We start from the raw sequence: 20,124 nt of genomic DNA on the forward strand, positions 1-20,124 counted from the left end.
CGAGAAATATTTGATGTCTTCTTACATAGTGATGTATGAAAATTATCAGCTTATTTTAAAAAATGATTCTCTCATACACTTATTTGAATTTATGAAAGAATCAACTTTTGAGAACAAATTATAAAACATGTGGCATCGTTACATAATATTTGAAATTGCATGACTCAAATATTCGAAAGAATATTGTGTTGATTTATACTATTTTGAATTTTGTTTTGTCGTGATTCCGCGCATTGATTCTTCGATCAATAATGTTGATTTCAAGCATATACATTTTTTGAAACATTACATAAATAAATAAAAAAATTGTTAAAGCTTTTATAAGAAACCTCTAATAATAATTGATAAATCATAATCAGAGATGAATTATTCAATGGATTAATTGTGCATATATGACTGTACAATTAATCATTAATCCATTGGATAATATATCTAAGGGCTCCATGGATACAATATTACCTAAAAATCGCCTTGGTGACTTTACTTCAACTTCGGGTCTAATCTATAGATTATGACATAGCAACAAATATAAATAAAATAAGAGATTATAAAATATAAATAAAATAGAAAATATAGACAAATTAAGAAAAAAGAAAATGTAGACAAATAACGAATGTTGAAAATATGGCAACTAAAAAATTTTATAAATATATAAATATATAAATCAGTCATTCAACTTGTTTTAAATTGTTAAATAAGATATAGCATTTTTATACAAATGTAAATGCTTGTAATTATTTCAGTTTATCTGCGTTCTGGAAATAATTAATTTTTAATCACTCAAACTCAATTTTCCTTTTATCTTTAACTTGTGATTGTCCGAGCTTTTATTTCCCCACGATGACTCTCACATGTGCTGAACCCAAAAGGCTCCAGCAGCAAATGCCCTTCTGAAAAATATAAACCCAAAATACTTTCTCACCTGTTCTTATGCTAGGTTTCTACTTTCCTTTTTGGACTGTGTCACCAGCAGGACTTAGCTTATACAAATAAATAATTCATAAAAACTGAGCGCTTATTGTCACAACATGAAGAATAAAAATAAACTTAACGAATGCTTCTCTTTAAATCAATAAATATTTTATATATATGCTACGACAATAATGTTTCCTATATTATATTAACTAAATATACGAAACGTGTTTACAATAGTACATTTGTTGTAAACGTGTTATAAAAATAGTGCATTTTTTATACCAAAAGTGAAAACTTTTGCGCTAATTAAATAGATAATTTAAAAAAACTACTCTATCTCAGAAAATTCAAATTTGTTGACATCTCAGATTGTAATACAATGGTATTGAAGAGAAAAATTATATTTTTTCTTAAAATATGACTTATGATATAATATAACATAAAGGAATGCCGTTAATATATGTCAAACAATCCATACACAAAGCAATTTTTCGCACAGCATTTCGCACTTTGGATGCCGCAAATTATTTTTTAAAAATTACCTATTTACTTCTAAAACTTTATGACTGAAAAAGTCATTAAAATTTAAAAAAAAAAGTTTAGAATATATATATGATAAATTTCAACGATCACATAATTCCTAAATGTCTACAGTGGTCGAAGAAACATTTCATGTGCATATTTCACAACAGATGGCAGCACATAATATGTGTGATAAAAGTTTTCGTTTTAAACGTGTGAAACTTTTTTGAAAAATGATTTAAGCTCTAATAACAGAGGCGATGACAATAGGGAGCAAAGGAGTCAATTGCTTCCTTATTGATAACCGCTTGCCTCTTCCCCGCAGGCGTGAAATTAAGTGTTTCTTCGTCGAAGTTTTTTACAGTTTTGGAAGGAATGGAATGGATAGCTGAATATCAGAAATGCTTATTAATTTAAAACTTATCTTAAAACTATTGCATAGAAATCAGTACAAATTGAGGATTTTTTTTTTGTGAATTTGACAACTAAGTTGCTAAAAGTCTACAGAAATTTTGTTGTCGTCTATTCAGCCTGTTGTTTGCACAACATTTGGCAGAATAACCGACTTCCCAATTGTTTTCAGTCAATCTTCTAAGAAATACAAGGAATTAAGTTAATCTTATTTAAAGGTCACGTTTGAGGTAAAAATAAAATTATTTCATATTCGTGTATTAACTTTGATGCAAAAAAAAAAAAAAAAAAATCTATATTTCCATTTGGAGGTAAATTTGAAATATATGATTTCTTTGAGGTTTTTTTTTTCTTTTTTTTTTCCTTCTTTTTTTACTTCTTCCGGCTGTTATTTGTTTTACATAAAATTTAAATAATGTGAATATTTATTTTTAATATCAGTGTTTTACACTTTATTTGATAGTATGCTAATGATCCTCCATTTCTATTATTCCTCATGTTTGATCATAGCGCATTTCTGATTCCCCGATACCACAAAAGTTGTAAAAGATTGCAAGAAATTATTTACTACCAATTAATTAGGTATTAAATATTTAACTACATGATATAAATACGAACTTCCTTATTGCGTGTTATTTTTAGCCTACTCTCCTCCTGTTGTCAAACATTCAGCTTTTCCTTGAGTTTATTATATTTAAAAAATACAAGAGAGGAATGCATTCACTGAAATATCGAGAACGTTGTTAACATTGTTGAGCTTTTTGAGCATTTTTGAAAAAGTCTTAAGGACAATACAAAAAGGAGTTCATTTTGATTCATTTTCGACATTATTTATTTGTCATATATAAGTTGTTAATTTTAACTATTTCTTGAAATTTCAACTACATCAGTAATTTATTTCTTTGTAATTTGGAAATCTAATTATTAGAGAATAATTAATCAAATTATCCACTTTCTATAGTTTTTGTTTAATATATGAGTCGTGTGCTATAATTTCTTCTAACTTTCTCAGTATAACTATAGTAAATTCCAGATTAATCTCAGAAATAGGTGGCATCACAGTCATGAATAGTTAACAAAATTTCCGAAAACAAGCTCAAATCAACATGTAAATTTTCTAAACAATCTTTATTTATAGTATGGGGCTGTAGATACATTTATAACTCAATAATCGGCGTAATATTAGATTTTATACAGGTATATTTGCAGCTTTTTTTATAAAGCAGCGGCAATATATTTATTATTATAATTAACCCTTTAAAGGGGCATTTTTTTCTAGCCATATTATGTTAAAATATTTTTAGGCTTGAAATTAGAATAAGAAAAGGGATTCATTTAGCTTATTAGAAAAATTTAATTTGATTCATTAATTAATTTGGTTAATTAATAATTAAGTAACAAACCAAGACACGTCATTTTGTCTAAGATAAAGAAAAGAAGCATCTAAGATTCTGACTTACTAAAAAAAATGTGTCAGAACTTATGCCAACCCACCCAATTTCATACAAAGATTGATAAATTTGGTGGGAAGCGTATTCCCATGGTCCTAGAAAGGGTTAAAGCAACACTATTTTCTTAGTTCTTAAATGAAGTTTTTAACTGTATTTTGTCATAAAGTGACGTAATGCTATGTTTCTTCTAATATTAAATAAAAAAAGCAGAAAAGAAAAGGAATATTTTAAATAATCTGTAGGGAAATTTTTTTGTTAAAAAAAAGAGATACGTTAAATTTTTGTAAAGATTAAATCTTTCTCTATAAATATTTATATAAGTTAAGAAAGAGTGGTATATATATATATATATATATATATATATATATATATATATATATATATATATTTAATTTTTTAAAATTATTTGTTTAATATATTCGTTCCTTGTAAATCTATACTATTTGAAAGCTAAATCTTATATTTCTTCGTAGGTGTGTCTTCTTTCTCTTACCAACGAATTTAAAGATGAAGAACAAACTAAATATTTTATACTAAAAGAAAAAAAAACTCAGCCCTTATTATATTTGAAATACTTCCCACTGATTTTACGAAGGAAAAAAGACAAACCCAATTGGTTTCAAGTATCTAAGGAAAAATTAATGGTTTCATAATCCACATTGAATTACAAAAGTACAACTAACAATGGAAAATAATAATTTTCCTTCGCAAGGTAAATACTAAAAAGTCCTTGGAAATCATTTCCAACTATCTCGGAGGAAAAAGTTTTATGCTGTAACTTGATAACAGATAGAACACCAAATAATTTTTTCGTCTCTTATTCAGGGACAGGTGCGGGTTGTATTTTTTTCTGTTTCTTTATACAGAAATCTATGATGATTTACTGTCAGCAAACAAAGCTTACTAAATGATGTGGTACTTTATATTTTTTTCTTGATAAGATATTGAGTTTCTCTATCTGATGCAATCTGCTGTTGTTAATGTATTGAGAGTGAGATATGAGTCTGACTAGGCAGATCGCTTACTCTGTTTCTTATTCAGTTAATTTTACTATTTATGACATACTAAATTTTTTTCCTGAAATTTAATGTTTTTTTAATATTATACACCAGCAAAATATTTATTTTAATTTCAATTAGTAAAAATTTTAATAAATTATTTAGTAAATATTATTAATTTAATTATTTTATTATTTAACATTTTTTATTAAATTTGACAAATTTATTATTTAAAAATCAATGAAATCTATTTAATATAATTTGTATTTATTTTCTAATGCAAAAAAAAATCGTAGTTTAAATATCTTTTAAATAATTTTAATGCCTTATTATATTAGAATAAATTATTTCTGAAATTTCAGATGATATTTTTAACTATTATGAATTAAAATATATATATTTTTTTTCGTGAGATGACTTGATGATGATAATCAATGGTTGAATAACTTCTTAAGGCATGATGATTTTCTAATAAAGTATTTTGTATTAAAATTTAGTTAAATGATATTTTTATTTAGTACGAAATTGCACTAGATGTTCAATATGTCACTTCTACAGACAACTATAATACTTCACAGCTTGTAGGTAACTTTATGAATAAAGCTAAAAATACCTCCAACAATCTTGCTGCTACTCATTATCAACAATGCTATGGAAGATCGCTTACAATTTGGACAAACACCAGAATTTAAAAGAATGTGAATGAATTAACTTTTGCAAATTATTTAAACAATTAGAATTTTTCTCAATAGAATATCGCATGTTTATGCCGATATCTTTAGATTGCTTGATATTGCCGATATAGTTTAATGTATGGCAATACAGCTTGATTAGTTCAAATATAGGCGGTTTAGAAATGTCTAGACATTTTTGTGTCTATGGCGGCATAGCTTAATATATGGCGATAAAGCTTGATCTGTTCAAATATGGGTGGTTTAGAAATGTCTAGACATTTTTGTGTCTATGGCGGCATAGCTTAATATATGGCGATAAAGCTTGATTAATTCAAATATGGGCGATTTAGAAAGGACTAAACATTTTTGTGTCTAAATCAACAGAATGGTACTACCATAAGTGTATTTGGCTGGCAAGGGGGCAAGAAAGAAACTATCTCTCCTAAAAGGTAATATTTTGCTTTCTATTTTACAATAACATTAAATATTCAAAAAGATTAAAATAATTTTGATTCAAATAAATATTTCTAGTTTATAAGATAGTGGCCAAAACATCCCCATTTGATCTCAAATTTTAATGAGATGACTGATCAGTGTCATTTGTCAAAAAATGGGTCTAATCTATTACGCAACTAGTTATCCCAAAACAAACCGAATAACAGCTTTAACACGCAATTTTAACACACACTAAAAATTGGGTGTGGGGCTGAGTGAATGCATCATTTTCACTTTTTTAAAATTATGTTTTTAGCATCATAAATTATTTTTTTCTTAATATTATTTATGTGTAAAACATTCTCAAATAAATTTTAACACATGATATGATCATACTTGAAAATCAATATAAAAGGAAATTGAAAGTAATCTAAGTACAACCTTTTATTTTTTTTAACAATATTTTTAACCTACAATTTTATTAATCTTTTTTTTAACTACACCAACAAACTAAAAAAAGAGCATTCTGTAGCACAGATACCACAATATATAAAAGAACAGAAATCTAAATTTTTATTAATTTTTTTTTCACTCTTCTTATCACATTTCTGGTGAAACGTTTAATATAACATGCATTTCAACAATATTTTCTCCAAGAAATTCGTTTCACTAAAATCCTTTATAAAATGAGCATTTAGTTATAGATCTTCATCTTAGAAATTAGCGACACTGCAAAAAATAGTTATCAGTAACATGAATTTAAAAAAAAAATGTTGCTTTTGTCACAAGTAAACTAAAATTTTGTATTTCATATTATTTATTTGTATTTTAAATATATTTATTTATTGGTACATTATATAAATTTCTTGTAATTTCTGTTTAGCAAAAAATATATAAAAATATTAAACTCATAATTCTATCAGATAAAAAAAAAATCAGAACCTGTTCCTTCACACATTCAGATCCATAATGCTGATCAAATATGAATATAAAATATGATGTTTAATAAATGAACTTAAGAGTTCATCTTGTTTTACATATAATAATTATAATAATTAATACTAACTAATCTCTCATATAAATAATGTTTTAAAAAGATTGCCTACGCACATTTTATCGAAGAATAACTTCTAAAAAAGAAAGATGCATGAAAAAGCATGTGTTTTTATCAGGACATTGATAATTGAAATCATTCTTAAACATCCAATGTAAAAGGCGAAAAAAAAAAAAAAAAGGAAAAACAAGGACGAAATTTGGATGGCAGTTAAAAAAGAAAAAAGAAAAGAAAACTCAACGATTCGAACCTCGGCTGTTCTGATTGTTGACATGGTGCCTCAAAATCTAAAAGGAGAACATTGTTACTATAGGCTAAAAATCAATCTATAGGTTGTGTGTGCAATGCACTTTCATGGGATGCACTTTGACTTCCCCTTTCGCTTTCTTATTGTCTCATTTTCTGTCTGTTTTTTATGTTTTTTTATTGTTTTTTTTTTCACTTTCGTTTAACATCGGATTTGTCAGGGTGAAATAGTGAGAAAGAAATAAACTCCCCGAGTATCAAAATAAGGAGATTCAATAAAATAGAAAAAAAATACTTAAAGCCCGCTACAGATTTGTAGCCCTAATGGACAAACCATATATATTAACCGATGACATTATCATTTGTCATCAGTTAACACATATGAGTAGTCTTCTTCACTTTAAAAAGCGAAAGAAATTCCTCTTCATTTTGTTGGAACTATTTCCTTTTCAGCTTTGTTTGATATTTTACAAGAAGTTGAAGTACTTTAAAGATATGATGTCATTTTTTTTCTTTGTCTCTCTTAGAGCTATTTTGTAAGAACAATCCAATGACAGCAAATTCAACTGAAATACTTGATGAGCGAGAAGTGGGAAAGTAGGCATTCGACAAATGTCTTTGGAGAGTATTTAAGCATCACATTGAAAAACTGATGTAGAGGAAAATTTAGCTCCTTAAGAAAATTTGCCAGTTTCTTCTTCTTTTGATCAAGGCATTTCTGATTTTTAAAGAAATATATGCACTTGTAAAAATGTTGAGATAGGTTAAAAACAGAATTTTAGTCACCTTGAAACCACGCATAGTGACTTTAATTGTAGCCTTTCTTACGAATTTTGCTATTTGATAAAATGTGACAGCTGAGGTCAACAGATTTTAGATTTCTTCAGATTAATATGCTTTGATGAGAACATAAATGTTTTATTTAGAGATGATATGTTATTTAAAAATTTTTTGTGCATTCAACAATTAAGTTATCCACTCAGAAAAGTGATCAAGCTGTTTCATCTATATGTTGCTTTTTTTTTCCTAGTTCAGGAGAAGCAGTTGCTTGTGATTTAAAACTAGAAATTGGCAAACGAATAACAATCTCTTCTTCAGTTAAATTCTTTATTCTGCATTCTATTCCCAGAATAACTTGAAATATGTATTACAGCTTGTTCTTCGATTAAGATTGCCTATTGGCGTTTCCAGATGCAAATGGAAAGCAATATCTTGTTCTTGACTCCATCATATATCTATTTTTTACTAATTGGTCCAGTAATTAAATTCATTTTACTCCAGATTTAAAGTTTGAAACTTTAAATTGAACAACATGACAAGTAAATAAAAGTATTTTTTTTTTTTTTTTTGTGCTAGAAAATTTACATTTCAGTACGAAGCACATTTTCCATAAATATAGAAATCAACTAAATAAAAGTAAACTTTCAGCTGATGTAAAATCACGTTCCATAAATATTTTCACGAGGTCATAAAAAGTTATCAAAATTAAGGATATACAACATTTTAAAATCTAAAACAAAATACTCATAAAAGATGGTTCTAGAAATTTTAATTATTTTCTCTGCTATGGTATACTTTTTACTTTTGTTGTAATTAATTGCATCAATATCAAATAATCAAAAATTTATGAATCCTTCCATTAGTAAAAGTCAAAGAATTACGAAAGAGAAATCAAATCGATAATAAAATGCAACCTTTTGAAATCTAAAACAAAATGATCATAAAAGATGGTCTAGAAATTTTAATTATCGTCTCAGCTACCGTATACTTTTTATTTTTGTTGTAATTAATTGCATAAATATCAAATAATCAAAAATAAATATCAAATAATCAAAATATTAAATGAATCACCATCTTGGCTAATCCCCAAAAAATATTGAGGAAATCCATAAAAATATGTCATAATTTTACACCAAATATATGAAAATACACTTTTATTTAAAAACATTGTTTTCTACTTATATGACTCATTATTAATTTTTAACAATCAAAAATATCTCTTATATTAATTAAAATGCTGATTTAAGTATCACATTAAATTCCATAAAAATAAGTTTGAAAAATTATATGAATAAATAATTTTTATTAAATCAGACAACTTAAGAATAACTCTAATGTTGTAATAAATAAACTTTCTAAATCATGAATTTAATTTATCAAGAAATAAATTTTAACATTTCTTTTACTTTTGATAATTACTGGGAAATCTGATATTATTATAGGATATGAGAGAAAAAATCCTTTTATTCTGACAATTAGGATTTCTAAAGCACAATTCTCAAAGATTCATTTCCTCAATAAAAAATATTTCCCCAACAATAAAGATAATAATAACAATTATAAATAAAGCTACCAAAAGAGCAATTTACTCGATCCTTTAATCACGTTGTAATTCCGAATTTTATTCAAGCACTTAATTGGAATTTAAACATTTAAAGGATTAAGAGCAATTGTTTTGAATTTGGGGCAGCCGGTCTTAATTGAAGGTAGAAGAGAAACATCGAAATATCTTTTAAAAAATATTGAATGCAAAACAAATCGTATTTGGAATTTTTTTAATAAAGGAAAGTAATTTTCACTATTCTTTTATGCTTAGTAATTATTTTAAAAATGGTAACCATTGTAATATTCATAATTCAGCTAATCACTTTTAATCAATTTTCGGCTTAATAAAATCATAAGTTTTCAGAAATTATTTCAGGTTACAATAAAAATACCTTTGAATTTAAGTGTTCCATAAAATATAAAAATAATAATAACAAAATAATAATAATATTTTTTTTTTTTTATAATGGAACATTTTTCAAGATACAGCTTTAAAAATTATCGGCTTTTTTTTCAATGTAGACATACATGTAAAGTTAATGTCCCTTTTAAATATATACATCTTTTAAATTTAGATAACTTACACTCTATAATTATTATTCTCTAAAAAGTGAGTAAATTCATATTTTGAGCTCATAATTTATTTAATAATTAATATTAAATGGTAATCAATGTAGTATTTATAATTAAGCAAATCATTTTAACCATCTTTTCAGAAATTCCTTTAAGGTAAAATAAAAATACATTTACTTTCAAAGGTACCATAAAAATAAAAATAATAAAAAGTTAATAATATTGTTTAGTGGAAAATAATTTTTTAAGATAATGGTTTGAGAATTTTGGATTCATTCCCAAAGTAGATATATATATAAGATTTTATCAATGATTTATCGACCCTTTTAAATTTAGATAACTTATACTCTAATATTATTATTCTCCAAAAAATGAGTAAATTGATTTTGAACTCATAATTTACTTAATAATTCTTATAAAAATGGTAATCATTGTAATTTTATAATTATGCTAATCATTTTTAATCAGTTTCCACCTTAATATAATCATATTTTTATAAATTACTTCAGGTAAAGATAAAAATATCTTTACATTCAAATGTCCCATAAAAATAAAAATAAGAAAAAAAATTGATAATATTTTTTTTTATCGAAATTTTTTTTTAAGATCACTTTTTGATAATTATCTCTTCATTTCCGAAGTAGATTCTATGCATGATTTCATCAATGCAAAATGAACGCTCTTTTTAAATATATAAATCTTTAAAATTTAGATAACTTACATTCTAATAGACAATGTTCTTATATTCTTCATTTCTCATTATTCTCCGAAAAATTAGTAAATTCATATTTTGAGCTCATAATTTTCAAAAGAATTTCACTCCAAAGTGAAACATTAATCGATTCAGAACTCTTTTAAGTAATACAAAAAGTATATTTTAAAAAGAATTACTAAGTAATATAATTATTTTATTATTAAGTAATATAATAAAGTATATATTTTTTAAAATTGAAAGCAATTAAAAAAATTCGTTAAAAAGATTTTTGACTCTCCATTTTTTCCAAGTAGACATATGTGTATGATTTTATCAATGCAAAATGAACGTCCCTTTTCAATATATAATTTTTTTTTAATTTTATATAACTTACATTATAATATTATTAGTATTTATAATTCAGCTAATCAGTTTTCGGCTTAATACAGCCTGAGTAAAAACGATAAGGCCAGTAAAAATTTTGAGAAAATGTAAAATGAAATAAAAGGGATTCAAATAATATTAATTATCAAAGTTCATTGATAAGAAATAAATGCCATAAACATAATTTGTAAATACATAATTATGAGAAACATGTGGTTATTTACAAAGTTAGTATTTCTGCCTGAGTAAAAACTTTAAGGCCACCAGTCATTTTTTAAAAATAAATATAATATAATCGTGTAATTACCATTGCAACTACTAGCTTGTGACAACGCTGCAATTTTCATATTTGTCATACGTTTCTTCGAAGTATTGGTTATCTTTGTGAAGATGGGGAAGGGTAAGAAGTTAACTGATCGTGAAAGAGGACAGATCGAAGCTTTGTCTTCAACAGGAATGAGTAGTCGTGCTATTGCGATAAAGATAGGAAGATCAAAGACTGTAGTCAACAATTTTTTTAAAATTGAAAGACAATTATGGTAAAAAGAATACTGGGGGAAGACCTAAAGCTTTGTCCTCACGTGATGAAAGAAGAGTTTGCCAACTTGCATCTACTGGAAAGTACTCAACCAGGAAACTGATTCCGACGACAGGTTTAAAAGTTTGTCAAAAAACGATTTATAACAGAATTAGAAGGTCTGGAAGGTTCACTTATACAGCAAAATTGACTAAGCCTCAGTTACTGCAGAGACACAAAATAGAGCGTTTGAACTTTGACCAGAAAGTCATGCCCTGGGACAACCAATGGTTAGAAATTATTTTTTCTAACGAAAAAAAATGTAATTTGGATGGACCAGATGGCTGGAATTTCTATTGGCATGATATAAGAAATGAAAAAGAAATATTCTCCAAGCGCCAATTAGGTGGAGGGTCTGTCATGACTTGGGCTGTTTTGCTTACAATGGTGTGGGCTCAATTGCATTCGTTAGAGGTAGAATGAATTCACAAGGATACCAAAATGTCCTAACAAATCATCTTTTGCCAAATGCTGAATGTCTTGCTGGAGAAAATTGGAAATATCAGCAAGACAATGAATCGATCCATTCGAGTAACAGCACAAAAAATTGGTTCCAAGTCAACAATGTTGAAACTGTAAAATGGCCAGCTAGATGACCTGACCTCAACCCAATCGAGAACCTTTGGGGTGACTTAGCAAGAAAAGTTTATGCAAATTGGAGACATTTTACATCAACAACAGAGCTGAAATCTACTATCGAAGTTGAATGGTATAAAACCGACCCCACCCTTTGTCAAAAACTCGTTTCATCCATGAAAACAGGAATATTTGAAGTAATTCGAAGAAATGGCTCTTACACAACCTTCTAAGAATTTGTAATTTTTTTCTTATATGTTATTTTCTCTGTTGGCCTTAAAGTGTTTACTCAGACTCAAATATTCATCTGTGTGTTCTGTAATATTTTCTAATAGTAAAATATTTGCAAATTAATTTTTCTACTTTTTTTACTTTTATTTAAGCTCAATAATTATCAATCAAATGGTATTTTAATTCCTCAGTTTATATGTTTCCATTTTCTCAAAAATTTTTACTGGCCTTAAAGTTTTTACTCAGGCTGTATAATCATGTTTTCAGAAATTACTTTGATATAAAATAAAAATACATTTTCTTTCAAATTTCTCATAAAAATAAAAATAAGAAAAAAATCAATAATATTTTTTAAATTGGTAATAATTTTTTAAAGATAAAGTTTTGGAAATTTTCAAATATTTTCCCCTTCATTTCCAAAGTAGATATATATATTCATGATTTTATCAATGAAAAATGAACGTCCTTTTTAAAATATATGTCTTTTAAATTTGTATAACATACGTTTTAATATTATGATTCTCCAAAAAAATAAGTAAATTTATATTTTGAGCTCATAATTTACTTAATAATTCTTATAAAAATGGTAATCATTATAATATTTATAATTCAGCTAATTATTTTTTTTATCAATTTTAGGCTTAATAAAATATGTTTTCGGAAATTACTTCAGGATAAAATAAAAATGACTTTGCACTCAAGTGTCCCATAAAAAGTAAGAATGATGAAAAAAAAATTTTTTTTAATGGTAAACAATTTTTTAAGATAATGTTTTAAGAATTGTAGGCTTTTTTACCCAGTATATATATATATATATATATATATATATATATATATATATATATATTTAAATATGCTAATCTTTTACATTTAAATAACTTGTATCCTAATATAATTATTCTCTGAATAATTCATCAATTCATATTTTGAGTTCATTATTTTCAAAACAAATTCATTCCATAACGAAACATTAATCGATTCATATTTCATTCAAATAAAAGTTCAATTTCCATATCATCTCAGAAAAATGATGGATTCGATCTTCAAAAGAGCAATCCCATCCTGAATAAGATTTAAGCAAACTTCTACGATTGTATATCCCATTTGATGGATCCTTCTACAATCACCTTCTCGTTAAATTCCCGGGCAATTTGCTTCGCTTCACATGATTTGACCCTACATCAATTTCCCGCAAAGGAGCAACTCAAAAGTACACTACCAGCATTTCCCAAACGTTTAACCACATCTTGATGCATTATTTGTTCACTTTGTCCTAGATTATTTTTTTTATTATTTTGTGCTCCAAACAATGAAGGAAGCGGAAAAGTTTAAACTCCTGATTAGAAATCCGTTCAAACTAATTTTCCGTGCCCGAAAGCCTCAAATTCAAGCGAAACAAGCTGGAAAATGAAGTGAAATCCTTCCCTTCGGTTCAAGAGACATTTCCAATGGACTTAATATGCCACGGACGTTTGCTTAACTCAATTTTCCATTCGTTTACCAGCCATCCTTCTTTTGCTGTATGATGTACCTCAACGTAGAGTGGAAGACTCCGGTGGTATCATGATTTGGAAAGTTTTGACTCGCTTCTTTTTATCTTGTCATTCGGACTGATTTAGTTGCGTGATTGTGAGTTAGATTCTAGTTTATTTTCTTGTTTCTCTCAAAGAATGCCTCAGAGCTTGTTTGATGCACAAAACAATATCTCGATCCCGCTTGGGACGCCCGTCATGATTAGGATAAGCATCAAAAAGAAGAAAAGGTCGCCATTTATCTGGAAAAGAGAATTTTATTTATTGACTTACCTGCTTGCTTTGGAATCATCTTTCGGGGTATTTGTATTCCGTTTGGCTTATTTTATTTCATTCTTTTTTAGTCGTTTGGCGAATAAATATTTTTAAAAATCTGTTTGTAAGAATAAGAATGTTCTTTTTATCGAATGGTTGTGGATTTATATGCCTCGGCTTATGAAATAAGGTCACGAATAAATCTGCTGCTTCTTGCCATTTGGCTGCGGAAGATAATCCCACTGTGCATAAATAAACCAAATGCTATGCCATAGGATGCGTTTTGACATGATAAGATGGAGATCCATTGAGAGAAGTGTTTTCCTGTGTAAAAAGGAAAAGATCTGAAAACATTTTAAGTGGGATAATTGGATTTATGGAAATATGAATAAAAGAAACCAAATGACATTCCTTTGCTTTTTCTGTATTTTCCTATATAAGGATATTATTTCAAATGACTGATTTAGGAATCTAGATGGCCTAAAAATATACATTATGAAGACAATCTTTTAATAAATTGTTGAATTTAGTCTGAAATTTCCACGAATTAATGATGTGTTTTTTTATCATTATCATTTTTATTTCATTAATCCTCTTACTAGTGACACGGCCGCCCAACCAGCAAATTCTATCCAGGCAAGTCGGTTTTCTGCTAAAAAAAGTCATACAGAATATAAAACAAATTATCATCTAGGATGCTTTTGCTTTACACCGTTCATCCTTTGTTTGAAAGAGAAACTGACCAGCCGTTACAGAATTTGCACGGTGCGTTGAGCAGGGTCAATAGTGAAATTGTTAACTTTGTAAAACTTTAATAGTTCATGTAGTAACGTTTCAACTATCTGACATCAATGTTTACATACCATATTATTGATAGGTGCTTACTAATATCTTAATAATTAAGGGAACGTAACGTAACATATATGATAAAGAGTTAATATTATCTTAAAATTTTATATTTCATAACATTTGCATATTTTATAAACTTATTTATTTGACAATTAGAGAAATAAAGTCTTTTGGTCGCTTTATTTCCTGACTAGGATGTTCTAGATAGCGTTCTAATCTGCCAGCAGAAAATTCATCCCTGATTTTTCATTTAATAAAAGACATTATATTTGAAAACTAATGCAACTACCCATAAATATACACATAGCTATTTTTTTTTATTTTATGTAGTAATATTGTATTTGCATTTTTCGTTTGCTGTAAAATAACGCAATAAAATAAACAAACAAGCACCATAATTAAAGTAACTGCTCAGTATATCATGCTATTAATAGATAACTAACATTCTAATTTGTGAAACGAGATATATTATTTGCAGGAATTCAATTTTTATTTAGACAATAAATATTAATTAACAACATCATTTTGTCAATAAAATACTCGACACTGATTATTAAAATAATTAAAATTAAATATATTTTAATGATAATAAAGTATTAATGGAATCAAACAATTTTGAATAAAATGCTAAAATTGCTACAATTTTCTAAAATTCATGTGCATTTTTAGGTATATCTTCAAATAGGTAATCAGAAATACTGTAATAACAGCATAAAAATCACTAAAATGATTATATAAACGATTTTGAAAAATTATGCTTACCACATATTTATAATAAACGAATATATCTTTTAATGTGCCAAAGAGGTAATTACCCTTAATAGAATACCGATACTATATTATAAATCAATGTATGAAAGAAATTTTTCACTACAGATAACTCATAATTCATGTAAGTATTTAGATAATACATGTTATGTTAAAGAACATTAAGAATGAAAATAAGATGAGCGTTAATGTGTTCTACATAAATTAACATTTTGAGCTACTGCTGGCTTAAATATCTAAAATATGTTAGTACATGCTATCATGAAATGTGCATTAAAGCGAGATGACTATAAAGAAAAAAATTAAGTATATTTCAATCCATACTATATAACATTTGGTAATTACATAATTTTTTATCTTGTATTTTAATTATGTTACATGAATCCATGATTTCAAAGAGAATTACAATTAATTTTTATCTGTTTAATGAGTTGCCGTATAACTTTCGGACAAAATGACATGTGTTGTGTTTTAAATATATTTGATAGCGTATGCACTATTTCTTCAGACATAAAATAAAATTTGACAGTTTTACAAAATAAATTAATCATCGATATCGAATATTTGGATGGAAAAATGATAAAAAGGACATCAATATTTTGAATCTTATCTAAACTTAACCAGATCGACGCTTGCGCAGAATCCATAAAATGAAATGCAGCTAATATTTCATTTCAAAGATGACTAATATCAGTGATAATCAAACTCAAATTTACAATAAAATGACTTCGCAGTTTTCTTTGACAATTGCCTTTTAAAAAGCGTTAAATAAAACTCCATTGCGTAAGAAACGAACGGTTTATCCGCCCGTCCTTCAACGGTATTATGACTTCCGGAAAGTGTGTTATTACTCGACTTGATGGATGGGATATTTCTCAACGACAATAAGGCCTTTCTATTCCGTCTGAGCCCTGCCGTCCAAAGGTCATTAACACAATAGCAACGGATATCCGTCGTAATAGGGCGATCACGAACTTCGTGATATTGGCCATTCTACTGCTGCCGAGCCTAGGTCCTAAATTTGAACGATTGATTGGGGTTTGGTCATTCTTTTTATTATTTATGAAAACACAGAGCCGTTTTCTCGCAAATTTATTCTTCCGTCACGTTTTAAGAACTGAAAATCGTTTTCCATCAGCAAGTTCTACTCTGCATTCCTTTTTGATTGATTACTGGTATTTAAATTAATTCAGTGATTATAACCACTTGAATTGTTAGAGCTGGAATAATTTAGTTAGCAGCAGTTTAAAAGCTGGTGACTAGTTAACAGCCTTTTATATCTCTGGTGACCTAGTTACCAAAACATGGTTGCATGATACCAGCTCTGATCGTAATTACTCTGAAGATATTTCAAGGAATGGAAAATAGTTCTTGCGAACTGAAGTTAAAATCTAAAGATTTTTTTTCCTTGAGAAGGTCACATCAACAATGATTTAAAAACCAGAAAAAAGTGAAAAAATACTGTTCGTTTCAGGATCCCGAGGCAGAATTCTTAGGAGACTGTACTTTAATAAGAGTTGGTAAGCGGTAAAAGACTCGTTATTACACCTCCTTTCCCTGAGTTCATCCTATTGCTAAATGCAAATCCTTTCTTCTATCATCTCACTCCTTTCTTGATGAATTAGACACATTCTGATGCATGTGCAATAGCGCGGTGGGCATCCAAATCCAAGAATCAACTTCGCCTGGTTGTCCTCTAAATGTTTAGTAAAACAATTAGTCCATCAAAGATCATGCTGCGATTTCATTAGCATGCTGCCGCTAGTATCTAATTGAAAAGATTTTTGAGCAACACTCATCTCAATCCTGATCAGGGTTCAAAATTTTGCAGTGCACAGTAATTTCCAAGAATCAACTTCACCTGGTTGTCCTCTAAATTTTTAGTAAAACAATTAGTCCATCAAAGATCATGCTGCTATTTCATTAGCATACTGCCGCTAGTATCTAATTGAAAAGAATTTCGAGCAACATTCATCCCAATTCTGATCAGGGTACAAAATTCTGCAGTGCACAATAATTTGATGTGATGAAGAAATTTGAATCTTTGACTGCCACTTCAGGTATAAATATCTGTTTAAAATTATAAAGCCAATCCTAAAAAGTCCAGTTGTAACTACGAAAGGGGGCGATTATGTGAGTAAAATTAATTCAAGGTTCTATTCTGGAGTTTTACAAAGGTATGAAATTTATTTTGGTATGAAATCCCGTGAGATTTAGTTCTAATTACCTGGAATGGTACATACATTAGCTATCACTCCCAATTAAGCTTTCCTCGCGAAAATGAGGATGTTTAAGCATTTTAATTTAAAACGTCCATTTTTACTAGCTGGATATTTGGTGGAATCGAGTCTCAAACCACTTTATTTCTCTCTTAAAACTAAGAATCTATCAACAAAGCGCAGAGGCTCTATGAAAAACACTCACCGTTTCACCAGACGATGGTTCTACTGATGTAGTTGAGTTGTCTCTAAAGTATGTATGTTCTAACCTTTTTTATAAGTACTGCTTCACTTTCTATGATTACGAGGAGCGCAATTTTCATTGTTTGTTGATTGCGGATAGCCCTTCTTAAAATTTCTACTCTGTTTCTTCAATGAATGAACTTAGACATCTTAACTATCGTTCCCACCGCAATTTTCTTCTAACCGTTACCTACGAGTACATTTCTTTTCTACGAGATTGTGATAAAAAAAAATACTGATCCAATACATTTTTTTTCATTCAATCTTGTTCCTTAGTTCATTCATTTAAATTTTAAAACATAATACAATGTTTAAAAACAAGCGATTTCTAAAAAAAAAATTCCGATTTTATATTATGCTGTTTGTGAGTAATATTCATATACAGATTGCTACCAAAATAATGGAAACAGTACAAGCAACCACAAAAATTTTTTTGATAATCGGAAGGTTGAACTTTGCCATAAAATACAACTTGAATTCGCACAGAAATTGAAACGTAAAAGTGAATAATAGGGTTTAGAGAAATATTATACCATTCATCATGCAGATATTGTGAAAATTCCGTGAGAGATACCGGTGGTGGATATCGATTCCGGATTAAACGCTCTAAAATAGAAAATGGCTGTTTGATTATTTTCAAGTCGTAGGACAATGAGAGCCAATATATATATATATATATATATATATATATATATATATATATATATATATATATCACTTTATCCACGTGTTCGTGAAGCCAAGAGTGGTTAAGTCTCGCTACATAAATAGGCGCATTATCAGGCTCGAAATTTCCATCTCCTGCAGGAAACAGAATTTTCATCACAGGATGTATCTGGTCAGGGTCTTCCTGTGATGCAAACTTCTTTATTCTTATTGAAACTTCTTTATATTTCTCTTCGTTGACCTTTCTTTTCAGGGTTACGATTGAAGTAGGAGAAAATTACGATACGGCTACCTATACCATTATAGATCTCTGTCTGACAGTTAAAAGGACACATCCACGATCATATACTTGTTCTAGTGTACCCATTTTGTTGTGGAGAAAATGTAAAGGCTGATTCCCCAAATAACTCTCTTTCACTTATTAATTTACTAAGTTTTGTAATTATGGCATCACTGTAGAAGACGTTTGACATTAACATCTGTGACAACTGTCTTAGATATTGCTGTTCTGCCGTAAATGTTCTGCTTAAGAAGGTGTCTCATAGCTCTAATTATTAGTACAGGTGTATCCAGATGCTGATTACGTTATGAGGGCCATTTGTTTGTCTCATTTTTTTTAAATATTACAATCCACCTCAGTAACCGTCAGTCTTTTTCATTCAGCTTCTCCTTTCGTCTGCTAATTTGCTTTGCCGAAATTGTCCTATGGGCTGTGTACACGCTGTCCTGACATTAGACACATTGCTTCTAAAAATGCCTAAACACTTTTATATTTTGATCCAGATAGATAGGCTTCCGCAATTTAAAGGTCTGTGAGATCTGACTATTTATGCTTTTGATAAAAATCCAGGACGTATATAACTGTACTAAAGCTATCTCATGTAACCACTAAATATATTTTATACTAAAAAAAACCTAGTAATTATAATTACATTATTCAATTACAGTTTTATTCACAGGTGTTTCTATTATTTTCATAACCATTTGTATATAAATAGATAAATTAATCTCTTTAAAACAAAATTGATTTCACAAGGAAAATGAATACATATATATATATATATATATTCTAGTATTAGTAAATTTTCTCCAGATTACTTAGAGAAAATTGAAACATTGTTGTTGCATTTTCCTATGACAAGGGAAAACCAAAATATTCCTAAATTTTAACTTTATAATAGTAATGATTTTAAATATTCTTCGGCTTATATAAAATATTTTTTGTTTCAATATCTGAATATTAATATACAACAACATATGAAAAAAAATTAAAAAAATTATACCATTTATTTCGAGTTTAATTTGCTTTGCAATTTTGGTAAATGAAGAAAATAAAAAATTGAAGGCATTTTGATATGAGAAAGTTGAGAAGAAACGATGTCTTGCATATATATTGCAGGTAAGGATAGGGAAAATTTTTCCAAAATTTGATGCAAGAGTTAAGCAAAATTCGAACCATTGAAAATAATCAGTAATAATGAATTAAACTTATCCTAAACTGCTATATTATTTACTGTCTTGAAATA

Source organism: Argiope bruennichi, chromosome 2, assembly GCF_947563725.1.
Source record: "Argiope bruennichi chromosome 2, qqArgBrue1.1, whole genome shotgun sequence".
NCBI classification, from domain to species: domain Eukaryota; kingdom Metazoa; phylum Arthropoda; class Arachnida; order Araneae; family Araneidae; genus Argiope; species Argiope bruennichi.